The 27,511-nt window shown below is 49.2% G+C and overlaps 1 protein-coding gene across 2 annotated transcripts in view; it reads right to left on the bottom strand.

Annotated features, from left to right (window-relative positions):
• Positions 1-27,511, bottom strand: part of LOC144173652 (neuropeptide F receptor-like) — a 590,379-nt gene that overhangs the window by 285,883 nt on the left and 276,985 nt on the right. The window lies entirely within an intron of this gene.

The raw sequence follows: 27,511 nt of genomic DNA, 5'->3' as shown, positions 1-27,511 counted from the left end.
TGACGTTACGCGAGGCTTATATTTTAGAATGCGAGCGCGCAATAAGCCTCGCTCAATCCCACGTGTCGGGATTCGCGAGTTTTTAAGCTGTGCAGCAGGAAGCGGGGGAAAAGGGCAGCCCGTCTTTTGCTGCGCCCTTTCGAAACAGTAAGAGCCTGCAAGGGGTTTACACGGTGCTCTCCATTTGAGGTTCCCGTCTGACTCATGCTTAACTCTCTCTCTCTCTCTCTCTCTCTCTCTCTGCCACACTTCGAGTGCCTTTAGTGCGGCTTTTGCTGCTATTATTAAAAAGAGTTATCTCTTGGTGCTCTTGCTGTGTGAATGAAAGAAATATGCAATAATTTTGTACAGCGAGTGTTTTTTATGTTCTGTAGCCGCTGAATACTCAAATTTTGTTATACTGGTTAAGAAAACCGGTTTGATGGGATACTGTGGAGCTTCTTAACACAGGATGTGCCATAGGCTCGCCGAAGATTATAGATTATGGCCGAAGCCTAGTGACCGGTATTGGAAGTGAGCTAAACTTTATAAATTAGGCGTAACGAAGGAGCGAGAGTTTCCACCACTAGCATTACAGCAGCTAACACTGATTTAACTACTCGAGAAATACAGCGGCCGTTCTCTGAGGAGATACTCCTGGGCCCTTTGCTTCCTCCGCCTTCGACGTACAAGGCAACAAAAGCGCTTCTGTGCTTCCTAAATTAATGGATTGGTACGAAACACTGGATGCAGCACGGAAGACTGTATAATCTAGGACACTCACCGAACTCTAACGTCCATAGCGTTCTAACGTTGGGCACACCATTTCACGATCTATCCTTACCGTTCCCCTTCTATTTCTGTTTTCTTATTCTTTTCCCTGTGGTGTTCGTGACCGTGTTTCTCAACAGCACACGACACAGCCGCCGACTCGAGCAAGCGCAGTCGAACGGCGGCGGCTGAGATCGCCGAGGCGCGTGAAAGAAAACTTCGAGAAGCACAAGCACGAAGCGCGCACTTTACTGCCCAGACGAGTCCAAAGGACTTTGTACGGACCCCGGCAAGGATCAGTTGCTGAAATGCGCTTCGTGTGAAAGCAGTAAAGCCATAATTCTCCACATGTGGTGGCCCGGAAATCGAACAGATCGCAAAATAAAGTTGCTGCGAAGGAACGTCCTCAATGCAGCCATACGGCTACATTAATCTCCGTCATACGCACCGTCATCTCCGATCAGGACGCCCTCGCCGCTATTCACCGAAGCGTGAAATACCTTCAACAGCAACTGCAAGCCCAGCAACAGGGGATTCAAAACCAAGAGCAGCAACTTCAGGAACAACAGCATCAAATCCAAAACGAGCTGCACTCGTGCGACGATTCTGGACGATCCCGCTCGGACCACGTCCCCCAAGGCCCCGCTCAAGTAATCGCTGTCAACGCTGGCGCTGCTACTCCTGCGGCAGTCGCTAACCTGATGTCTGTCACGTCGCCATCAAGCTTTCACCGTTTTGGGCATATTCACGTGAGGTTTGGTTCGCACAAGTTATAGTGCAGTTTCCCCTGTGGCATGCATAACCCGGGACCGGGCGCACTACGATTACGTCATCGCCCGTCAGGACCACCGCTACGTGACTGAGCTACACGACATACTTGCATGTTCTCCGGCTAACTACAGTTACTTGCATTTCAAGACGGAACTGATCTGGCCACTTTCCCTTTCGGAAGAGAAGACAGTGCTCCAACTACTTCAGTACGAAGAGCTCGGTCACCGCAAGCCATCGCAGTTCCTGCGCAATATGCGTGCCTTCGCTATGTGACGTGCGAGTAGACGACTGCGTTCTCAGAACCCTGTGGCTTCAGCGCCTACCGTCACACGCACAAGCCATCCTCCAGTATATAGCCGACTCTACCGCTAGACCAACTCGCCGAGATCGCGGACCGAGCCAACGAAGCCTTTCTGCCATCGCCGCCACTCACCGTCCCTGCCGTCCATGCCCCACAGCCCATCCCCGAGCTCGTGCGCGTATAGACATCACCCGCCAGCTGAACTCCATTCAAAGGCACCTGGATCAACGCTCGCAGTCTCGACCCGCCACCGCTCACACAGCCCCAATCGCAAATCCGACTAATCGCATGGCAGTGGCAATGGCCGCTGCTACTACCATACACTCTAAACAGAAATACTCCGGATAGGGGGTAAATGGCTTGCCCTCTAGCGCACTCCGTATACGGAGTTTTATGTACTCCCCTAAGAGGGAGTATTTCAGAAACTTCCCTACGGGAGAGATTTTTCAGGCATTCAGCGGGTAATATTTTGCTCGGAATTTACTCTGTTGGGGAGGAGAGATTTTTGGGGAATTTTGCAGAGCATTTTATGCTGTTCATTACTCCGCTAAGGAGTGGAGTTTTTCCTGGCATTTAGGGGAGTATTTTATGCCATTCAGAACACCCCTGGAGGAGGGCATGTTTAAGCATACGGCGGAGCATTTCATGTCACCCAAAGCTCCGCCAATAATAAGAGTGTGAAGTGAACCGCGCTGACCAGTGTTCTACCGAGACTTGCAAAGAACAAAACAGACATTTATGTTTAATAAAAACATTTATTACATTGACCCATTAGGGGCACGCTAACTTTACAACAGAACAAAATATCGCAAGATTTGGTTGGCTTGTTGGGCTTCTATGAATAAAGAACTTCCGAAGGTTCTGCGCACGAAACATTCTGATATTCCAAATGCAATCATTTTTTGGATCGCGCGAAGTAGAAGTACGCAGTACGCTCCCCCAACTTGAGTGGACGATAGGCGTTGTTTTTTGGCACACAATTATCGACTTAAACGAGGTACAACTGCGAGCACAATTCACTCAGATGGATTGGGTTTGTTATGGCTTTCAAGCCTTTCCTTTGGTGTCGAATTACCCTGCATTTCACGTAAATCTTAAATTAGAAACTCTTGTGTGGCTCACTTTCACGACGAAAAAAATTATTAACATTAAATATGAATTGAGCGTATATATACCTCAACAAGAATAGTTGGTGCCTACATGAAATGGCACTTTTCAGTGCCAATTATAGGCGCTAAAATATTGATTTTTTGTGCCTGAAGTTCCGGTTTCTGCACATTATGACTTGCAGTTCGTGGCAATAAAATGTTGGTTCATTACTTTACTTTTACAGTCTCTTACCTGTTGTTACTTTATTGCAGTTCAACCTAATCATCGTATTGCAGAAGTTGCCTCAAAATAACGTATGTTCATGTTCATTGAATTACACCTATTGCGGAATAAAATATACCCAACCAGATATGCGGACAGCAGCCATTTCTTGGGGACAAAGGGTTGCAATATTAAGGAAAGCAGAAAAAACTTATAAACAATTTATCTTTAGGATAGAGCCATCCCCAATAAAACACTATCGTAACCCCCCCCCCCCCCTATTGCCTTAATAATCTGTACGAAGAAGGGACTTTTCTTTCTTTTCTTTTAAAGACCATAGTCTTTCTTGGGCTACTCCAACCCAGAAATTTTGGTCTTTCTGTATGTCTGTCCGTCTGTCTGTCTGTGACCCTATTCAGCCTCCCGGCCAAACTGAAACAAGGCCTGCGCAATAGTCTTATATAGTCACAGCTAAATGTGCCCGTCTAAGTCCGATGTAATGTTCATACTTGTCAACATTGTTGAAGAAGAACAAGACATTACGCAAATGTAAGGCAACAAATAAATACAGGAGTGATATTTGCAGTGTTCCTTTATAAAAAATCATACATGCTTGATTTCTTCGAAATTAAATACTTAATCAACTGCAAAAAAAAAAAAATTCACTCCGCCGTCGCCTTCTGTCACCCGCGCCACTATAGCTTCTGGCGGCATTTTAAGAAATCAACCGGCAACACTTACGAAAGGTTCCACTAGATAGATTCCACGCTCTGCTTGCAACGCACGTGGAGTAGAGAAACGCGGTTCTATAAACGTTGAAGTAGGGCGCCTCGATTCACGCGCGTCTTCGCAGTACGGCAGCGTTGACATCGGGACACCCGGTTTGGAGCAGTGGAACGCGGGAAATTTAAAATTATTTCAGCAAACCTTTGGCGTCTTTACCTTGGGAGGAGCGCGACGCAAGAGGAACGACATCAGGTGAGCGGGAAAGCGAATGGAGGCATTTACTTGACAAAAGTCGATAAAGACTATCGTCTTTTGACGACATTTGCAACGAAAGGAGCAGATACGCGGCCAATTTTTTTGTTGTTCCTTTCTTTTGAACCTTTCTATAGAACCTTTCTGTTGAACCTTTCTTTTTGTTGTTTCGCCGCAACACTAGCTGTGCCAGAGAGAATTTTCTTTCGTGCGTTTCGGACAACTTACGTCCGCGTTTTCCCTTTCTGCCACATTTTGCCTGCTTTGCTCGAGATTGAATGAAATGTTTGATACTGCATTTAATATTTCGGTGTCCTTTGATAAGAGCGTACATTTGCTGTATATTGTCATTTCACGAAACGTTTTTTGAAGCGAAGGTCCCACCAGAGGCTTTGACTCGGGGTCCGCTGTCTGTATATTCGCGACGATTTGTGAGTACTATTTTTGAAGTAGTAAATCTAAATTGAAATCCGCAAATAAAAATTGATCGAATGAGGCTGATGGTGTGCTTTGAAACTCCAGGCTCAAAATCCGAGCGCAAGGCGGAAGGCAGCGCCCGCGAAGCACCAAACCTTTTTATTGCATGTTTCAACAACCGTACGAGTCAGAAGTGCCGCATACGGCGTCGGGGAAATGCATTCACGGCTGTTGTTGGCGCAAGCGGAGGCTCGGCGATTAAGTTGGAGTGATGCTATACCGTGCTGTTCGTGTCCGTTCGCCTTTCGTTAGCCTGGTGTCAACCGCTTCTCCAGGCATCCCTTTTTCGGCATAGAGAGGCAGGGCGCGGAGAAGGGATCATTAGCATGATTCATGGCTCCACCCGAGTCCTCAGAACAAGTGCTGTAGTACGAAATAGACGCACGTCAAGTCCGTGTTTATCGCCCGTATATTGTGATATGTGAGGGTTGCAGTCAGGCACATTCGTCCTCACCGGTGGATGACGTGCGGTACACCTCGATGCTGTCACAAGAACTGCAGCAAACAGCTTCCTTTGGTATGGCAAGGCCTGAGCTATCTATAACAAAGACAAATGGACAAACATGTGGAGCAGCAGATAGTGGTGAAGCAGCCTCCTTCTTGACTGCGGCACAACATCCATCAAGGGGCCTAGTGTATACAAAACAACTTTGAACACTATGTTTCAGGAGCATTGATGTCGCATGGTACTTGACGATTGTTCTGTGTTTTGCACTTAAATTTTACTGTCTTCGTTGGGGTAATTGATTAGCTGGCTTCTAGCGGCTGCAGAGACAAACGAACGCCCCACCGCACAAACAACTACCCAGGGGCCACGATAGAATACTTAGAGCTCTCAAAAATAACGCCTACCCCCATCCGACTACACACCACTACATAGCCCCCACCCTGTATTCCCCTTTGTGCCACTTTTGTGGGGAATCCGGGACACTTTTTCAAATGGTCGGTGGCTGTACACAAAACCCACTTGATCCGCCCAATCCCTTCCAAACTTATGAGCTTTGGGAGAGCGCTTGGCTAGCTCTTCCCTCGGCGTCCAGCGGAAGTTGGTGGAGAGAGCAGAATACGCGGCCCGTGCCAATGGACCCCTGGATCGAGTATGCCTGTCTGTCTGTCTGTCTGTCTGTATGTATGGGCTCGTGCGTGCGTGCGTGCGCGTGCGCGTGCGCGTGTGTGCGTGTGTGCGTGTGTGCGTGTGTGCGTGTGTGCGTGTGTGCGTGTGTGCGTGTGCGCGCGTGCGCGCGCGCGTGTGTGTGTGTGTGTGTGTGTGTGTGTGTGTGTGTGTGTGTGTGTGTGTGTGTGTGTGTGTGTGTGTGTGTGTGTGTGTGTGTGTGTGTGTGTGTGTGTGTGTGTGTGTGTGTGTGTGTGTGTGTGTGTGTGTGTGTGTGTGTGTGTGTGTGTGTGTGTGTGTGTGTGTGTGTGTGTGTGTGTGTGTGTGTGTGTGTGTGTGTGTGTGTGTGTGTGTGTGTGTGTGTGTGTGTGTGTGTGTGTGTGTGTGTGTGTGTGTGTGTGTGTGTGTGTGTGTGTGTGTGTGTGTGTGTGTGTGTGTGTGTGTGTGTGTGTGTGTGTGTGTGTGTGTGTGTGTGTGTGTGTGTGTGTGTGTGTGTGTGTGTGTGTGTGTGTGTGTGTGTGTGTGTGTGTGTGTGTGTGTGTGTGTGTGTGTGTGTGTGTGTGTGTGTGTGTGTGTGTGTGTGTGTGTGTGTGTGTGTGTGTGTGTGTGTGTGTGTGTGTGTGTGTGTGTGTGTGTGTGTGTGTGTGTGTGTGTGTGTGTGTGTGTGTGTGTGTGTGTGTGTGTGTGTGTGTGTGTGTGTGTGTGTGTGTGTGTGTGTGTGTGTGTGTGTGTGTGTGTGTGTGTGTGTGTGTGTGTGTGTGTGTGTGTGTGTGTGTGTGTGTGTGTGTGTGTGTGTGTGTGTGTGTGTGTGTGTGTGTGTGTGTGTGTGTGTGTGTGTGTGTGTGTGTGTGTGTGTGTGTGTGTGTGTGTGTGTGTGTGTGTGTGTGTGTGTGTGTGTGTGTGTGTGTGTGTGTGTGTGTGTGTGTGTGTGTGTGTGTGTGTGTGTGTGTGTGTGTGTGTGTGTGTGTGTGTGTGTGTGTGTGTGTGTGTGTGTGTGTGTGTGTGTGTGTGTGTGTGTGTGTGTGTGTGTGTGTGTGTGTGTGTGTGTGTGTGTGTGTGTGTGTGTGTGTGTGTGTGTGTGTGTGTGTGTGTGTGTGTGTGTGTGTGTGTGTGTGTGTGTGTGTGTGTGTGTGTGTGTGTGTGTGTGTGTGTGTGTGTGTGTGTGTGTGTGTGTGTGTGTGTGTGTGTGTGTGTGTGTGTGTGTGTGTGTGTGTGTGTGTGTGTGTGTGTGTGTGTGTGTGTGTGTGTGTGTGTGTGTGTGTGTGTGTGTGTGTGTGTGTGTGTGTGTGTGTGTGTGTGTGTGTGTGTGTGTGTGTGTGTGTGTGTGTGTGTGTGTGTGTGTGTGTGTGTGTGTGTGTGTGTGTGTGTGTGTGTGTGTGTGTGTGTGTGTGTGTGTGTGTGTGTGTGTGTGTGTGTGTGTGTGTGTGTGTGTGTGTGTGTGTGTGTGTGTGTGTGTGTGTGTGTGTGTGTGTGTGTGTGTGTGTGTGTGTGTGTGTGTGTGTGTGTGTGTGTGTGTGTGTGTGTGTGTGTGTGTGTGTGTGTGTGTGTGTGTGTGTGTGTGTGTGTGTGTGTGTGTGTGTGTGTGTGTGTGTGTGTGTGTGTGTGTGTGTGTGTGTGTGTGTGTGTGTGTGTGTGTGTGTGTGTGTGTGTGTGTGTGTGTGTGTGTGTGTGTGTGTGTGTGTGTGTGTGTGTGTGTGTGTGTGTGTGTGTGTGTGTGTGTGTGTGTGTGTGTGTGTGTGTGTGTGTGTGTGTGTGTGTGTGTGTGTGTGTGTGTGTGTGTGTGTGTGTGTGTGTGTGTGTGTGTGTGTGTGTGTGTGTGTGTGTGTGTGTGTGTGTGTGTGTGTGTGTGTGTGTGTGTGTGTGTGTGTGTGTGTGTGTGTGTGTGTGTGTGTGTGTGTGTGTGTGTGTGTGTGTGTGTGTGTGTGTGTGTGTGTGTGTGTGTGTGTGTGTGTGTGTGTGTGTGTGTGTGTGTGTGTGTGTGTGTGTGTGTGTGTGTGTGTGTGTGTGTGTGTGTGTGTGTGTGTGTGTGTGTGTGTGTGTGTGTGTGTGTGTGTGTGTGTGTGTGTGTGTGTGTGTGTGTGTGTGTGTGTGTGTGTGTGTGTGTGTGTGTGTGTGTGTGTGTGTGTGTGTGTGTGTGTGTGTGTGTGTGTGTGTGTGTGTGTGTGTGTGTGTGTGTGTGTGTGTGTGTGTGTGTGTGTGTGTGTGTGTGTGTGTGTGTGTGTGTGTGTGTGTGTGTGTGTGTGTGTGTGATTTCTTGTTTTTCCCATTGCTCCCTTTTCCCAAGTGTAGGATAGCAAAGTAGGCCATAGCCCAGTTGACATTCCTGCCCTAATTTCTGTACCTTTATTCCTTATTTCGTCCCTCCATTGAATTAAAGGTCTTCCCCTGCTTTCTAGTTTTCTAAGTTTTCTTAAGAACAGAAAACCCAAGAAACCTATGTTTTTTTTTTCAGTTGTTTGGTAAGGCTTAAAGTTTCTGTTCCAGATTTCATCCACAGCAATACGCGTTGGTTGTGCAGTTAAACCTGGATGTAACGAGCCTCTATGTAACGAATTCCTGGGTTTAGCGCAGTTTTTCAATTCCCCATTGCCACCCCCATTGAAGCCCATATGTTTGCGAGCTCTATGTAACGAAACGTCGCTGCGGTTAACCTTGATGTAACGAAGTCGGCAGGCTGATCAGTCATTGTTTTTTTCACGTTTACTCTAAAATCGGCCACACAAATGAACTAATTTAGCGAGTACTAGCACTACCGTAAGGAGACAGCTGCAGTGAAAAACGTTTGGAATCCCCTAAACACGAAATTCATCACGACGACGACGACGACGATGATGATGATGATGACGACGACGACGTCGACGGCGATGATGATGAGGATGATGAATGAAGGGGCTAGCCCCATCCCGTGGTGTACGTAGCAGTCACTTCTGGTCCTGCTTGTGTAGCGTGACGCCATGGCAGGTAGCAAGAGTAATTACCCTTCACGTTTTTCTTTCGCCCGCACCCCAAACTACCGTGCGTTTCCACGTGTGAGTGCGGTTTCGGTTCCCGACAAGTTTTGAGGCGCGAGGCCGTCTTGGCGGTGTGCAGTCGCGCGTCCCCACTTCTATTTGTGGTATCGGTTCGTCGGTGATGAGTGGTGCTGATAGAAAACGAAAAGTTGCCTCTTTTCACGAAAAGCGCACAATTTTAAATGCCGTCTCCGCTGGCGAGAATGAAGAGTGGTGCAGCGTGGTACAGTATTCCAGCCGGCACCCTCCCAACAATCTTGATTGCGGTAAAGATCGTCAAGTTCGCAAGAAGGCACCCTTCAACATAAATTTGGTTCTTGTAACGCGTTAAGGCGCCGAAAAGTGTCAAAAGTTAAAAGTGATACTTAGGTTACCTTGCTTCTTTGGAACGCCAAGCAGTGCCTAAGCTCGTGCGAAAGCAGGAGGCGCAACGCGCGCAGTTTTTCGCTGTGAAATATATCCATGAAAGGTGAGTTCACCATCACTGATTTCTAGCATTTCGGCTTCCCTTTGTTCATTCCAGCGAGCCTTACTCGAAACCTGCATGTAAAGAACAACTGGATGTAACGAAAAACTCCGAACTTTTGTCAACTTCGTTACATCCAGGTTTACCTGTACTCTTTTGTTCCCTGTGACCTATTTGGACTACTACTCATTATTTGACAAGCGCACCCCAGTCCATATCTATCCTGCACCGGGATTTCCTTTTCATGCTGGGGATCAGCAATTACGACTTGTCCAAGCTAGTTGCATTCGTGTACGCGTTCTACTCTCCGTTATCTAGGGTTAACTGGGTCTTCCTGCATGTTTGTTTAATATTTGTTTTGATTTATACATATTTATCTTGGAATATGCGGCAAGTTTTGTGAAGGCACGTCCTCAAGCAACTCTTGCAGGTGTTCACCAGGTTCCGTGAACATGACTATTTGCCCGCAAATCCTAAGTGGCCCAAATATTCCCATCCTTCCCGTAATACTGCCTTCTCCCAGTCAAGCCTCTTTATTACCCCTTCAAGGCATGCTGTAATCAAGTTTGGCGAGGTGGTGTCTCCTTGTCTTACTTCCTTCCCTTTCGGGAACTATTCGCTTCCCGTGGGGAAGATTATCCAGCCAGTACATCCCTTGTCTGTGTCTTCTAGGAGTCTTATTCGAAGGCCCGGCTAGGAAACACGTTTCCTAGCCGGGCTTTCGATTCCCATTGCCCTAACACGATTCCCAAACACGCTTTCGATTCCCATTGGCAGCGACACGTGTGTCGCTGCCAATGGGAATCGAAAGCGCGCCGAGAGAAAGAAAGAAAGAAAGTGGTGAAAAAATGCCCGCCGGTTGTGATCCGAACCCACGACATCCAGAATACCGGTCTGGTGCGATGACCACTACGCTACCGGCGGGGCTGTTTCCCCACCACTTTCTCGGGTATTAATGTTAAGGTATTTTAAATGCGGAGCATTTCTTAGGCTCGCCTTGTCCTGCGTCGTTGATGGCGGCGCCGTCCACACGCTCACTGCGCATGCGCAACTCTCCTCCTTACACCCACAGCTCGGCGATACTACACGATAAAAAAAGAAATAGTTAGCGGCGCCCGGTTTCGATCCCACGACTCTCTGGCCGCAACGGGAGGTACGCGGTGCTCTTCCCACTACGCTACAAATCCGGGACAGGAGCAAGTGCTACGAACGCGCCTTATGTCCTTGACTCATTCAAACTACGTCAAGAAGCTACTGATACAACGAAGGCACGCGAAGCTGAACGTCAACGGAAACGACGAACAAACCTTTAGAGGGGGAGGCTGAATTTCCCTTGGGAAAGCTGTGGCGGGAAGCGCCACGCGCCTTGCAGCTCAACCAGCCCCGTCCGCAGCGCCTCTGATGCTGATTGTGGCAGGATGCCCCTAGGGATTGGCCAACCAAAGAATCCATCACGAGATAGGTTCGCGTTCAACCGCCGTCGTCATCTTCCCGTAGGGGAACCGCCGTAGAAGAAGAAGAACGAGAAGACAAAGCTGCGAAGAGGAGGGCGTGTACATTGCTCTCAGCCGGTGCACCAATGTCAACAACCTTTACCTCACCAAAGCTGACGGAGACTACCGATTCTACCACAGAGACAACATCGACAAGAACATGATGGACGAGTTTCGGCGCCTCGAGAACCACCGCCTACTCACCGTAACACAACAGCACTTGCGTGCCTTTGCCACCGGTGTGGACCCGGACGCGGAATTCCCTCTGACGCTAGTAAAAACCAGATCACTCAACATAACGGCAACACAATGGAACCACATGGAACCGCCACGATGCTTCGCATCCTCATCAGGGTTCCCCATGGGAAGATGGTGTAATTTTTTTTGTTTCCTGCACTTGAGGGTGGTAGCCAGCGCAACTCGGACTACTCTGGGTGAAGGGGACCTTCTTTTTAACCCCTGGCCCTGACTCGAGTGTCTACGACATGTAGAGAGTGGTCGACCAGCGTTGAACCCTCTTAAGCTACCTTTGGCACCAAGACTGCCAGAACAGAGACCTTCGCTATGCATGTAGCGAATCAGAAATAAGAAATGACGCGCTCGTTGAATTAAGACAGAAATATGGGTAGGCAGTCAAGAAAGCCAAGGAAAGAAAAGAGGAAAATGTGGGAACTCATTTGCCATCAGCCATTTATTATCATTTATAGTATATTATTTATTAGTATAAATGGCTATAGTATATAGCCATTTAATATCATATATATATATATATATATATATATTTATATATATATATATATATATATATATATATATATAGGGAGCAGTTGAACTTTTGAAGCTGGTAGAGAACACAAGAAAAGGAAACTGAAAAAAAAAGAAAGCAAGTCTCTTTGCTGAAACGTCGGCAACAGTCGTGCTTTTACCTTGTTGAAAGTTTTCTTATATATATATATATATATATATATATATATATATATATATATATATATATATATATATATATATATATATATATATATATATATATAGTAATCAAAACTTCGTCCTGTATGCGGCGCGGGGCGTGTAGCTGAACGCCACAGGACAGTTCTTGGTGTACGCAATGGCTACCGTTATTAACCTGCAAGAAGATGGACAAGAAGTCTCTGCAACTGAACATCATACACTTGGGCCAACTTCCCGCTTGAATAACAGCCCTTTCCGTCAATAGCTTTCCAGCAGTGAGTTCAAAACATGTACGGCCTATTTTTAGATGCTGAAGGGCTTTCTGTTTTCGAGAGACAAAATTAATATAGAGCGGAATCAAAGCTTGTTTGAGAACGGCAAGCACACTGTGCGCGACGGGGAACCCACGCACCCTAATTGAACGTAGATGAAGCAAGCTGACCTCTTCGGCATTCGATCATCACAAACTAGGGATCCATAGAAAGCACGAAAGTCGATCGATGAACGCTGCTGCATAAATGTTATTGCGAGCTTGTCCCCCTCGTTTTGCGACTCACAACGTAGGCCAGCCCACTTTCAGCCGTATAGAGACAAAGCTTCACGTATTTGCAGTTATCTGCCCGTGGAAACAGATCATGTTCTTCTTTTGATTCTTTTGATATGTTGTCTTGAAAACGTTAAAATTATAGGATACGTGCCGTTGGCTTTGTGTACAACGAAAAGTTTGTTATAACTTATAGCCATCATGTCACGAATGTCTGGTTTGTGTACTTCATTCCGTTCTTTGTTTCTTGCCCGTACTGTGGCATATGAATGCACTGCATACTTGCTCGACCCAGCTGCAACGATTTCAAGCTGAGAGTGGCAGTACTGGACAAAAACGCCCGTGTGTACGAGATTTCAGCGTATGTTAAAGATCCCCAGGTGGTCAAAATTAATACGGAGCCCTTCACTACGGCGAGCTTCATCGCATGCGTTGCGTCGGCGCGTTAAACCCTACAGTCAATCAACCAAACAGTATTGGAAATAAATAAATACGCCGGAACTCAGCTCGTGTTCAGTGTTTGCCATTTGAGATTGTCGTGGGCACCTGTACATCGTGGAATTTCTCGAGCTAAAAAAATCAAGAGAAACATCAGGAATGAAACGAGTTTAGTCTTTCCTGGTAAAATAGGTTTTGAAAAACGGTGTTATCGCGGGCTTGTTGGTACATACTTTAAGTTCTACAACAGCGCTAAGACAGGACAAAGAGAAGGCGAGACGAGACTGGGCGCCCACTAACAACAAAGGGTTTATTTCACCGCAGCTGAACATTGAGAACACGGTGAGAACAAATGAGTTCTCAACGTGTTTTTTTACTGTTTTATTTGTTCAGTGCGGAACATTCATTGAGAGCTCCATTATCGAATACTGACCTGCTTTCCGGCGGAATTTTCGCAACCTGCTAAGCGGCGTTTCTTGACTTCATTGTGCCAAGAAAATAATTTAACTCGTGATACCCTAATTATGTGAGTTTTTGTAGGATTCCTTTCAAGACAGCTGAGCAAGTCGATTTAGCACCACAGCCCTTTCCGGACACCATGCAGACCCACAAGGTTTGTTTCTTCGCTCGCGTATTTATAATCAAGCATGATCATGCGCTCTGCTTGATGAGAAAGCTTTTGCTGATCACAAGAAAACACTTAAGGGTTGCTCAAGGCATGCAGGACATATACTGACCTGAATTATGAACCTCTTTTCCACTCAAGCATCTGGTTCAGCAGATTCTTGAAATTAATTTTGGACTAAATAGACTAACTCCAGCTCGAAGCGATTCTCCAAAGGAGGGACGCTTCGGAGGAACTACTCTAACGTATCTCTGGGATACGATCAGGAGATTTAGTTTGATTTTTCTTTCTATTTCACAGAACGAGCGTAGCCCCTTTTCGTGTTCGTGCTTCCCGCCAAGCCCTCCCATGCAGAAGGCTCAGTGAACGTTGCAGGCTTTCCTCGGCATGACGACGGCAAAATCCACCTCATTTCACACGTAACGGCGACGGGGAGAAATACGCATTTCATGCTTCGTCGCAGCTCCTGATAGACATGCCGAGGCACGCTGTTCAGGGCTTTCCCCAGCAGTGTCGTGCCGCAACTCTCACCAGCCGTCTCAAGAGCTGCTTCGAGTGGGGCCATGAATCCTTCTGTCTTCTCCCGCTTCGTCGCCCCTCTCCGCTAAACCAAGCGGGAGACAATGTCAGATCCAGGATGCCTCCCAATGCTCAATGTCAAAAAGGGTCCCTTGTACCCTTCAAATCAGTGCAGGCAGCACATGACTAAACGAAGACGCGCCTTCTTTCAAGTGGGAGACAAGGGGCGTGGCCAGAAATATTTTTCAGGGGATGTTGCACACCGCCGGTAAAAAAATAAACACGAACAGATAGACAGCGTGCGGCCAAACCACATCTTAAATGAGCCATAAAGATAAAAAAAAAAACTTTGACTAATATGAAAGAACTAGCCGTTGGTAATTACCTCGACTGCTTTCCAGCCGCGGAAAATGTTTTTAACGGAAAAAAAACGTAACCAATATTGAAAAACTCGAATTTCGCGCTTAGGTGACGTAATACTGGCAGGAGTGACGTAGTACGTCAAGCACAAAGGACGCAGTTATAAGCGCATTAACTGCACGTTAGCATTCAAGTGATGTGATCAAACGGAACTAGAGGCCCCACTACAATCGCCCGGTCATGTTTCTTGGTGGTTCCTTAGGTCAGCGGCCGCCAATCACGCACACAAGATTCTGGGATGCCATAGAGAAATCGCCGGAAAGGGACCTGTGCATCGCCCCTGCAGCATCTGCTATTGTGATTATCTGCATTATTTGTTTGACCTTCACGATAAAATTATCATCCTTATCGGGGCAAAACAGTCTATTTCGTGAACAAACTTGTTACCCCTTCACTATGTCCAGGCGGCCAACACTCCCAAATAATGAAAAGCAAGCTCCCTGTATCACCCAAAAGAATAATGTACAACCAATGCACTCTGCTGCCTGTGATGACATATTGGGCGGGAACTTGGCGCATTACCACACAACTGGAAAGAAATCTTAGGTCGGCCCCCCAGCGGGGCATGGAACGAAGGATGATAGCAGTAACACGTTTGAACACGAAGCGAGCTTCCTGGATCGGGGAACGAACACGAGTAGATGATATAATAGTTCAAATAGAGAAAAAGAAATGGACTTGGGCCGGCCATGTGGAGAGACGAAATGACAACCAGTGGACCCCCAGGGTACGCGAGGCGAGACTTGAAGAAGTCGAAGCAGACGGAGGGGCGGAAGCAGAAGATTTTGGGGTGAAGAATGCACTCGAGCAGTGCAGGACAGGGGGTGGTGGAGGTGAATGGCCTTCGTCATTTAGTAGAGAATGATGATGATGATGATGATTAATGTGGGGAAATAGCATGGGAGAAAAAAGGCTGAAAGGAAGGGGTAGAGCACAATGCACACCTCAGAAAATTTTGGGGGTTTTCTGACCCCGTAACACCCCCTCCATGACTACGCCCTTAAGACTCTTATATAAGCACTTACACAACATGCTGATGCACTAGGACATGTCGCGTGAGCAGAGAGAGCACCGATTTTCTTTCTTATCACCATATTATCCCCATCTTGTTCAAATACCCCTAACAGGCAGCGTTTGCCTCAAATGCAATTGCCCCAGGGCAATTGCCCCTAACAGTCAATGTTTAAATCGCAGTTTTACACTTCACACAGCCTTAGGTGTCATAATATTCCTCATCATCATAAACCTGTCTACGCCCACTGCAGGCAAAGGCCTCTCCCATCTTCAATTACCCTGGTCCTGCGCTAACTGCCACCAATTTATTCCCGGAAACTTCTTGATGTCCCCTGCGCACCTCACTTTTTGCGGCCAACTGCCACGCTTGCTTTCTCTGGGGGTCCACTCTGTTGCCCTTAATGACAAACGGTTATCTTGCCTTTGCATTACCTGCCTTGCCCACACCCGTTTCTTCTCCTTAATTTCTAGTCATATGTCCTTACCACACGTTTGTTCCCCGACCCACTCCGCTCTCTTCTTGTCCCTTAAGGCTACACCTATCACCTTCCGTTCCATTGCTCGTTGGGTCATCCTCAATTTAAGTTGAACCCTTTTAGTGAGCCTCGAAATTTCTGCCCCGTAAGTGAGTACCGGTAAGATGCAGCTGTCACACACTTTCTTATTCAGGGACAATGGTAGGCTGCCATTCATTATCTGAGAATGCCTGCCGAATGCACTCCACCCCATTTTTATCCTTCTAATTAAATCTGCCTCATGGTTGCGATCCGGTGTCACTACTTGGCCTAAGTAGATATTGCCGCGAGCCATGTATTGCGTTCGTTTATTTGTGTTTTGTTTTTACCACCCGGCTACGCTGGTCTGTGTTATCTGTGTGCCAAGTGAAGCGCGTGTTGCATTCTTTAGTTTTATGCCGCACGTGTTATCTGTTTTGGTAGGGAGAGCGTTTCGAACTAACGTCAACAGGTTAAAATAATCTTCCTTCATCTACAGTGTTCTGGATGTAATTCGACGGTTCAAAAGCACTCGCGCCCAAAGATAAATTCCCGCAGAGCAGACACTGCGGTATTCGATTCACCGACAGTCGCCTACGCACATCACTTTGTTGACTGCTTCTTCGCAGCCTATGTATTCTTTGAGATGTTAGTGAGCACAAGTTCGCTCCAATAAACTTGTTTCTCCTTTAAGACAGGTGCGTCGTCTTTGTCTACGTGACATCTGGTAGACCTACTGGGAACATGCACCCGAAGCCTTCGTTAAGCCGACAAGCGAGCCCAACTCGTGTCAGTAGCCGACAGCAAGGTCTTCAGCCAGAGTTTGAACTGCTACCGGATAACGTGAAAAAAGAAGACGTCGTTAAAACCACCATGATCAGCGCAGGCACCATGACCAGCACTTACAATCCTACCCTCGTTCTTCAACAACCCAGGGAGCCCCCCGCATTCCATGGGTCACCTTCGGAAGATCCCGAAGACTGGTTGGAGCAAGTCGAACGGGTCAGACTGTTTAACCGATGGAACGACGCGGGGACACTCAGGCAAGTGTTCTTCTACCTGAAAGATTCAGCAAGGATCTTCGTGTGCCACGCTATCCGAAGAGAGATGACATTCGTAGGGCTGCTAGGACGTATGTTGAAGTGGCTCTGCGATTACCTACAACATCGGTACGTCTATATGGTCACCAGTGTTGGAGCATCGACCGAGCATCCTGTCACACATGGAGTTCCTCAAGGCGGCGTCTTGAGTCCGACTCTTTTCACCATATGCCTTATACGCCTGCCAACAGTTCTTCCCCAAGGCGTCAATATTTCGCTGTACGCAGATGAAATCTCCATCTGGGCCTCAGGCAAAAACCGCCGAAACATTCGCGCCGCACTTCAGAGAGCGATCCTGGAGATGCGAAAGTACCTCAGATGCTGCGGGTTGATCTTTTCCCCTCAGAAGTGTGCAGCTATTGCGTTCACACGGCGTGACGTCTCACGATGTACGCTCAGTGTAGAAGGTACGCAGATATCCTACGTCAAACATCCCAAATTTCTCGGTGTCGTCTTTGACCGCTTGAGGGCTCCCTAGAATCTTGGAACGAATTCAAAACGAAATTTTTGATGACGTTCACCATGGTTGTGCGAAAAGAGTGGGCCGAAGTCTTGCTGCAAACGCGGACACAACACCCTAACGAAACCGTTGTTGTGTTCGTCGAAGAGATGAAGAGGCTTTTCAGGCGGGCTGACCCTTGCATGGCGGAAGAAAAGAAGTTACGCTTCTTAATGCGCGGTGTGAAGGAGGAACTGTTTGCTGGACTTGCCCGCAATCCGCCCAAATCTGTCGCCGAATTCGTGACCGAAGCCAACGCCATTCAGAAAGCCCTCGAAATGCGTACTAAGCAGTATGACCGCAACTTTGTTGGCACGGCCAATGCGAATTTCGTCGACAGCACGCGAATTCCCGCAGATAGCCTACGCGAGACTACTCGCGCAATAGTAAAGGAGGAGCTGCGGAAACTTCTCCCAACACCGCCGCAACCACAAGTCGCTTCCCTTACCGACGTCATTACAGAAGAAGTGCAGCAAGTGCTGGGAACTTAAACGGTGCCAGAAGCAGCCCGCAAGCCGCAAGCCATGGCCTACGCAGTTGCTGTCCGTCGCCCTCGCCCACCTGCGCCCTATCGTCACGAGGCTCCGTTAGAGCTGTGCACGTGCCAAAAAATTGGGCCTGAGCCCAGTCCTGGCCAGGTGCTTATCGCAGTAGGCCCGGCCCGACCCGATGAAAACGGCCGACGGGCCAACCCGGGCCGGCCCGGGCCGGCCCGAGACCTTAACCTTATGGCCCGGGCCCGACCCGGCCCGGCCCGGCTGCGTGTTTCCAACCCAAATACGGTAGGGGTCCGCGCCTGGTTGGGGCACGTTTGTAAGCGAAAACTGCCTCAAGGTGGTAAAATGCGTCGTAAGGGAAATGATAACAGGCAAAACCAACATTAAACGGGCAAAACAACCCCAATTAAACATAACAAGTCCTGATCCGTGTTTTCACCGCGTCAGCAACATGTAGTTTCTGTGATATCATAGAAAACCTTAGTGTTGCTTCACTGTGCAGGGGACAGCCCGGGCCATCAGGACGGCCCGGCCCGTCCGAAGCATTTACATTTCGGCCCGAGACCGGCCCGGGCCCGGGTGAAAAGTAAGTCGGGTGTCCCGAGCCCGGGCTTTCGGCCGAGTCCGTGCACACCTCTAGGCTCCGTACCGTCGTCCCCTGAAGCCGGCCCGACCACCTGCGGTGCAACCCCCCGCCCCAAGGAAGGCCGACGTGTGGCGAACGCCCGAAAATCGTCCGCTGTGCTACCAGTGCGAGGAGGCCGACCACACCTACCGTCGCTGCCCCTAGAAGAGGCTCTGTTTGCGAGGATTCTCCTTCGACGCACCTTGGCCCCGACCCGGCCAGCGCCCATCTGAGATCGAAGAATACCTGTCCACCAGCCGTGGACCAGCCCGTTTCAACCGTTCGCCGTCGCTTATCAACGCTTACCACTTCCACTGCCTCGCGAACTAACTCAATCCGCTGTGCTCTTCCGAAACTATTGAGCATTACTTTAGTTTTCTGCATGTTACTTTCAGGCCCATGATTCTACTCTGCTTGTCAAGAGCGGTAATCATGCTTTGCAATTCGTCCCCCGAGTTACTTAGCAAGGCAACCTCATCAGCAAATCTGAGGTTACTGCGGAATTCTCCATTAACCTTTACGCCTACCTGTTTCCAATCCAATGTTCTGAATACCTCTTGTAAACATGCTGTGAATAACATTGGAGAGATCTCCTTGTCTGACGCCCTTCCTTACCGGTATTTTACTGCTCTCCTTATGGAGGACGATGGTAGCTGTGGACCCATTGTAGATATCCTCTAGTATTCTCACGTAGTGCTCGTTAAACCCTGATTCCGCAATGCCTGAATAGCTGCTGAGGTTTCGACCGAATCAAATGCTTTCTTATAATCTATGAAGGCTATATATAGGGGTTGAGTATACTCGGCGCATTTCTCTATCACCTGATTGATCGTGCGAATATGGTCCATTGTTGAATAGCCGTTACGAAACCCTGCTTGTTCATTAGGTTGGCTGAAATCTAAGGTAGCAGATATTTCGTAGGCGACTACCTTGGTAAGTTCCTTGTAGACGACTGCCAGTAAGCTGATCGGCCCTTAATTTTTCAAGTCCTCCACGTCTCCTTTCTTATGGATTAGGATGATTAGGATTAGGAAAAAGGAGTATTGGATTATGGATTAGGAAAAAGGAGTATTGTAGGAAGTGTGCGACTTGTTGTTATCACGCAGGGACTTCTTTTCTGCAGATGTTTTGTGTTTCATGAAAGTGTTTGTGTAGTGTGCTGAACTGAACACGTGTTCAGTGTTGTGCAAGCGTGTCAGCCTGGTCTTCAAGTGTGTCCCCTGTTGTACTAACCAGGGGCAGGCAGGCTACGTGTCTGATGTCCATTGAACCGGGCCCCCGGACTTGGTCCCCCTTCGGGAGCCCTTCGATTGAGCCGCCACCGCCGCGGGCGTCGGGGACGCCAGAAGTGGCACGGGCGGTGCGGTGACGGTGGGAGCCGAGCGGGGTCCCCGGTGTCCATCCTCTCGGCACCCTCCAACGCACTGGAGGACGGCGAGGCAGCGGCGGGAGCGGCACCGGTCCCAACGGAAGAGGTTGGCACCACAACCGCTGCTGCCTGAGCATGCGGCGTGGTGGCGGGTTGGGCTGCCTGAGGCAACCCAGGGAAGGGGGGGGGGCGGGGGAGGGACCAGGACAGACTCGCTGAACTGGGTCCCTGTGGAAACCAGACGCCGCTCCGCCCCCCGGCGAGCTGCGTCGGCGTACCTCCCCAGGGGGAAAGAAGCGAACCTCTTCCGCGCCTGTGGGAAGGTGATGTTCTCAGTTACCTTGATGTTGATTACCTTTTTTTCAATTTGAAATTTTTCGCACTTGCGGGAGTAGGCTGCATGCGCCCCCCCCCTCCCCCCCCCCCCGCAGTTCACACAAGAGAGGGTGTCGGATGGACAGTTGTCGCTCGGATGGTCATGCGACGCGCATTTTGCACACGTCGTTCGGCCACGGCAAGAGTTTGTACCGTGCCCGAACCGCTGGCACTTAAAACAGCGCCGCGGGTTCGGGATGTAGGAGCGGATGGAGCAATGGATAAAACCTGCATTTATGTGTTGTGGAAGAACTGCGCGGTCAAAAGTCAAGATTATGTGCTTGGTGGGAATCTCCTTGTCGTCTCTGCGGATAGTGATGCGTCTCACGGCAGTGACGCCCTGATCCTTCAAGCCGGCAAGGAGATCCGCAGCCGTTTCGTTCAGGAGATCCGTCTCGGATATCACACCCTGCGAGCTGTTGAGGCTCCGATGGGGTGTGACCCTGATGTCTAGATCAGCCAGTCTAGTCTGAGCTAGAAGCTTCGTGGACTGCTGCTTGTCATTTATTTCGATGAGGAGTTCACCAGACCTTTGTTTTTTGCACTTATATGATTTCCCTATTATGGCTTCAAGATATTTTGCGATCAAGAAGACTGACTGCGATACAAGTGGTTGGGTTGGATTGAGCGATTCCATCACAAGAAATCGAGAAAAATTATCAGGTTCAGGAAATGCTAAAGATGGCAATGGGGGAAAAGATACTTCGGTGCTGCCCCTTTTCAGGGACCGATCACGTTTGGGGGGGGGGGGGGGGAGGGGGGGTTGTAAATACCATAGGGCATAGTATAAAAGCAGGGAGACTGGGGTACTTTTTTCCTTGACCTTACCCTAGTAGTCAAAGAGGTCCCGGAGCTCCCTGCCTGGTAGACAGGCAGGGACCCCATCGGCCAGAGCTTGACCAAGGCTCCCACGGCCACCGTTTACGGCTTCTACCCTTCACCTTTAAACACCTCGCCACGGTGGGACACGGCTTATGTATGGGAGCTCGGGGTCCGCGGTGTCGCTGCTCACCGTCTCCATGAATACTCAAGGTGCCCCGTGCGGGGTGTTTACGTTGCTACGGCAAACACTGTCTCAGCCTGAAGCTACGTGCACACTAAAGTCGAATGTGCCGCGTCGTTAGGCCGACGGTCGCCGGCGGCGTTGCGCAGAAGCCTTCACCCACAACGCGCCGCGGAGCAGCTGGCGGCCGTCGCCAGGGCGGCACGGCAAGTTTGACGCTAGTGTGCACGTACCTTTGCGCAGCAAGCTTTCGAGAGCTGTGGCTCACATGAGCCAGATCCCTGACTAGGAGCTGGTCCATTCAGACTGACTGCCACACATTTCTAGCCTTATGATTCAGCACTTTTTGAAATTTTCAAGAGCATACTTTCGTCTCCAAAAATATTCAGTCTTCGAAATGGGACATCATCTCGGTTTGCCATGGGTATCTCATGCTTCTGTCCATCAGAATACAGCCGCCAGCAGAGTCAGGAATCAAACCCATGACCTAGTGCCCACCTATAGGCCCTGACAGACGTCGGCCCACCACGGCGCCTGCACCGTGTCTTCACGGCAAGATGGGCGCAAGGTAGTCGTCGCAGCAGCGAAGGAGGCGTTTCCTGCCTGCGCCTCACAACGTGCGCGCAGTGAATGCCTGTCGCGGAATCTCATATCTGGGGCGTTCATCGTGGATCTCCAGCGTCGCCAGCAAAAAGACGGGGCTATTCATCAATCTCTGGCACCGAGGCGGCATTTTTCATCGTCTCCCGTTAGGAAGGGCGCGAATAAAGCTGTCAGCGCCGCTGCTGGTGGTGTAATGAACGGGCACCTGCTGAGAGTGCGTGCCGACCGTCGTCGCCGGCCCGACGCTTTCTGGGTAAGTGCCGCAGCGAGTGGCCGCTACCACGAGAGCGTGTTGCTGTGCGGGGACTATGCACAGAGACCTGCTTCTTCTGCGACTCTTGCTTACTTTGCTCGTCCCGCGACGCCTAAGTGATTCAAATCGCCGTTATAGCGATAATGAAGGCCACGATCGACGTCAGCAAACACGGAAAACGTCTGGATGGCGTTCGCCGTCGAAGAACCGATAAAAGAAAGCTCGCGGCACTCTCCGGGCTTCCCAAATTACGTATTTCGAACCCCGATGGAACTGCTGGCCATGGTGGAGTGCAGGGGTGGGGTGGTAGCTGCATCATCTCGGTCCTCATTAACGACTTCTTAAATTGGGGAACTGAAGTTTTCCCCTCCTAATTAAACGGTTCGAAACTTTCTGCCTAAAATGTTGGCTTCAGATATTAAAACTGGAAGGAGCATGGATTTGATGATTTCGAAACTACGAAGATATTTCTACACGCAGAAATATTCAGTAGGTACCGAGACAATATAGCCAGCAGCCAGACTCGCCTGTCAACGTCGGTAGAATACAAAATCCTGAGCAGCATCGAGGTAGCCTCATTGCGAGATTTGATTCATGGTGAGGTCTAAGAGTAACATTTTAACATGAACTGATAGACGTAGCGATTATTATGCTTGGTATGATATCGTCTCGGGTGATAGCGCGTGCACCGCTGCCCATGGGGCACCGTGTCCAGTACTTACAATCTACAGCGAAAGCTAGTGGACCACCTCATGACTTGAAACAGGCTAAAATCAGCCGCAGCCATGATGCCACGCGCGTAGCGTTGCCCGCAAGTATAAGCGTAAATAGAGCAAGTTCAATCTGCAAAAAACTGTGTCATACGCGTTAGAAGCAGCGCCTAGAGGGGGGTGCGTAGGATAGCATAGCGGAGAAGAGGACGCGTGATGTGGACACGCCAGTGTGGGCCGGTTCGGGTAATTTGCGTCGAAAGAAGAAGACACGAGAGCGAAGAAAGAGACGCACAAACGCTGTAGCAGTAAAGAGGTATCCAGTAATCCCTGGCTTTCGCCTTCAGAGCACGTACGCAGACTTAAGTGCGCCACTTTGTGGTCGCAATGTAAGAATTTATGCGCGCGAGCGCTGCCATTCAGTGCCTGTGCAGAGCAGGCGATACATTGCGTTGAGGCGTGTGAAAATATTTCTTAAGAATTGCCCAATTATTGGATACACTTCAACCACGTGCCCGCGGTGAGTTAATAACATCCGAGTGGTAATGCGAGCATTGTGAATGGAGCGCCTCGGTCGCGGAGAAAGGAAGAGCACTGCGACCATACCGAGAGGTGTCAGTTCAATTGACATTTTCATTGTGAATTCCAACACTGGGCTTTTTATTTATGTTGCACGGTATTTAAAACTTATTTATTGTTATATTTACAACTTTGGAAATTGATACCGGCAGTATATCATGCGTTTTATAAATGTCCTTACTGACTGTAAAATATCCCGAGGGATAAGTGCCTATGTGCCTCCCATGTGCTTTCTCTTAACGCAGCGCACACGTCCGGTGAGTGTAGGCTAGCCGTCAACGCCTGAGACTGCCACTCGCGAGTCGAAGGCTTGACTTTGATGTCTCATGGGGCTCAAAATTGTTCACTGTACTTTATTGTTGCATTATATTCAACCATTCGGCCTTCATTACACCCCACTGCAAGATGCTCCCACTCACTCATGAGGCGGAGCGGTTGCGTTGGAGCCACGATTACGACCACTGTTCAGTTTATTTCCTTTTTTAGTAATCTTATTTTGTAAGAGAGTCATGGAGACGCCAATGAAAAAGAAGGCTGCGGAAGCACGTATAAGTTAGCGATTAGCATTTAAAAAGAGCAAAAAGCAGTCCGCATACAATGAGAGCTACAGAAAGCTTTGACAGATCGCCGATGGTGAGGCATACTCATCCCACAGGGTGGTTCGACTGGGCCGTCCCGCAAACGAAGCTTCTTACCACACTCGGAGAAGTGACCCGCATCTCGCTTGTTTACCCCCCCGGAAGCGGCCTGTTGCTCCCTACAAGGCAAACCGTCAGCTGCGTCGGTTTCGCCCGTGAAAGGCTCGGAATGACAGCGCAAACCGCGATACCCAAACCCATCAGCATTCATCACTCGAGCGACGCGCTCGATGATGTGCCTGATACGTCGTGCGCGCACTTGAGCGCGGCGGCGCGAGGGAGAGGAAAGCGTGCCGTTCCCTCCCGGGGCGTAATGGATGCCCGATGCCCGAGCAGCCTGCGCGTGTGGGCAGGGATCGATATCACCAGCGCGCACGCGGAACTCGCCACGCATTTGCTGCTACCAAGGTTGTCGCTGTTACTCTCTTCGCGAAGGGACAACAGGAACCTCTTGGCACAAAGGGCCGATGGCCTGCCACATTGGAGCGTGTCGACGACAGCGGCGGCAGTGGATCGGGTGGCAGGCAAGAAGCTACGTTTGCATAATTCGCCCAAACTCGATACCCAGGCTGTTCGCGTCCCACTGAATCAAGAGCAACGTTTAGGTCCTCTGCTTAAGGCGCCACTCAGTCCCCTCATGCGAGCCTGTTTGTGTAAAGCGCTGTTTATCCCCTACCAGGCCTACCCCAGCAGCAACAACAAACGTGGCTGGTTAATGTGAACGCGTTAAAAAAGTGCAATCACGGTGATTGTCAAATTGCTTCTGCTTATGTATTGCCCCCTGAGCGCCTTCGACCGCTGCGACAAGCAGGGCTGCAAGTGTTGCGACAGGTCTGAAAAGCATTTCACGGCGTCTCGAAAAAAATCCCGCGACATCTCCACTGACGTCAAACCTAGGCAGGAGTGAAGCATGCATTGTGTAAGTGTATCAACGATTGTAAGTCTCTCTCCTGCCCCACTGCGCGCGCTGATTGGGCGCCGGAGAAGCGCCGGTGAGAGGAGCAATCGCGTCTTGCTGAGGCGGTGGCGCCCTCTCTTGCGTTGAACCGGATTTAAGCAATTAAATGAGAGACAGACTGTCCGTAGGCTGCTTTCGTGTCACACGCTGCAGCATGTGAAGAAGTAGGCTTTACAGGAGAAAACCTGGCGTTTGTAAACAATTTCGAGACGAAATTTACACATTTCTGCCATTAATGCATCTATATCCTGATTATTCCGGTATTTTAAAATATTTTAAATCACGTTAGTTTATTTTGAACAGGTTTAATCTATTATGCACTTGTCTTTTGACCATCGTTTGACAACTTGATTTACCGTGACGACGTGAGAAGACGACGAAAGGAGACGCCGGCAGACCGAGTCCCTAAGGTGCTTCACCCCTGAAAAAATAGCGGGGAAGTGTAACTGAAGCAAAGAAATGAAGTTGCTCAGAAACCGAAACAATAGCTGTCAAGACGGTTGCATTCAGCGAATGCCTGCTTTTGCAAAAAAAAAAAAAGTTTCATTATATATGCAGTGATACTTTGTTTATAGGCGATACTCTTGGTTCATATTGTGACTGCGAGCAAAACAAAATGGCAGCTAGAAGAGTGCACCATACAAGCATCCGTTTAAAATTGATATTTTGAAGGTTTTGCTTCCATACCATTCTTCTCAAAAAATGTATTTGCCCGGTGGCTCTGCTCAATGCAGAACGTGAAGCTTTATTTAATTGAGGGTTGCCGCAACGCAGACCAAACTTTCGGGTCAAATCGTATGTTCTATATCGTTATTTGCCGCAATTTTATTCTTGGCTGTATGGATTAGCATTGAGATGAAGCTAAACTGCAAGGTTGTCGTAGTGTGAAGAATGCTGTATAATTTAGTCGGATGTGACAAATTTTTGTTTCCCCAACAACTTTGCATCCCATACTCGCTGCAGGGCAAGGCTCTAGCATAGAAGTGCGAGCGTTCTCTTTTGTACTTTTTATATTACTTCTGTGTCTTCTGTACTATCAATTTTAATGCTTTCGAATTATCATTTGACGAGAGACGCCGCTATAGTCGGGAACTTGGCGAAAAACCAATGCTGCTGATTTGTTTCTTTAGGGGTGAAGCACCTTAGGGGCTCGGGATCTCGGCGTCTCCTGTCGTCTCATGTAGTCACGGTACTAAAACACCGGGACACTCGCTTTCCGACGCCTCGCTCTAGAACGTAACACGTATTAAAAGAACACACCGGGACACTCGTTTTCCTTCCAACGACTCGCGCTAGAACGTTTCGTCTTCAGGGGAAAAAAGGTGTACAAAAAGAACACACCGGTACAGTCGTTTTTCATCGACTTGTGCTAGAAACACTTACGAGACTTTTAAAGCAAAGCTGTATACCTCTATCCCCCAACAGTCTAATCTCCGTAGGCAAAAAGGCCAAGGCGCCAAGGCCTAAGACGCCGAGCGCTCAGCATTGAAACCGCATTGTGGATGATAAGGCGCCTGTTAACAATGGGACCCCCCCCCCCCCCCCTAACACCACCACCACCACCATGTGTTCCTGGTAAAGATTACGGTTCCAGATTATACCTTTAAAGGCTAGGCAGGATCTGGTTAGACTAGCCGAGCGCGAGCGACAAGCCCGCCTTCTCCGGCGCCCAATCAGCGCCCGCCGTGTGCCAAGAGAGAGACTTACAGTCTTTGAATATACTTATACACTGCATATTCGCTTACCACTTCCACTGCCTCGCCACCTATCTCATATCGCTGTGCTCTCCCGAGGTTATTGAGCATTACGGCTCAAGTTTGCGGGAATAAATTGGTCGCAGTTAGCAGAGCACCGGGATAATTGGAGATCTAAGGGAGAGGCTTTTGCCCTGCAGTGGGCGTAGACAGAGTGATGATGATGATCATCACGATTATTATTATTATTATTATTATTATTATTATTATTATTATTATAGTACGACGACGACGACGACGATGGGCGATGATGATGATGATGATGATGATGATGGTGATGATGATGATGATGATGATGCGCTGCATGCTTCGCCCCTCCGCAGGTTTCACTTGAGTGGAGGTGGCCCGGTTTTTCTTTACTTTGCTGGTCTGTGGCTACGTCTCTGCTGAAATCGTTCTTCAGGCGACACTCCATTCACAAGATTCCTGGGTATGACACCAGTCCTAGCAGCTCGTGACTGCTTCCCAAAGAGCCTTGATTTCGGTATCCTGACTTAAGTTTTACACGGAACGGCTTGCGTTTCCTACCTCCGCACGCTTTCGCGCCTGTTGGGAAAACAGTTCGGTTTCCCGCACCCAGCCACTACATATGATAGATACCCGGATTGATTGTGCCGATGGTGAGCTGATGAGTACCATCGGGTTGTTCGCGCCACATTGGTGGTGAAAGAGTCATTTCTCCGGATGATATTCAACAGCATCTATTAGAATTTCAAGGAGTTCTACTAGAAGTTTCGGTAGCAGTCACAGGCCGCAATTTTCGCTCCGCTTTTCCTCCGCCAGGGTGCTCATATTCACGTTCCTTCACAGCCATCATCCAGTCGCTAAGGCATTCTGCTGCCACTCACCGAGTCTCGAGGCCTGGTCAATCTTCCGC

This window comes from Haemaphysalis longicornis, unplaced genomic scaffold, assembly GCF_048455015.1.
Source record: "Haemaphysalis longicornis isolate Haplotype H1 unplaced genomic scaffold, Haemaphysalis longicornis Haplotype H1 scaffold_1, whole genome shotgun sequence".
NCBI classification, from domain to species: domain Eukaryota; kingdom Metazoa; phylum Arthropoda; class Arachnida; order Ixodida; family Ixodidae; genus Haemaphysalis; species Haemaphysalis longicornis.
The sequence above is the reverse complement of the archived record's forward strand: the minus strand, read 5'-3'. Positions and strand labels throughout refer to the sequence as shown.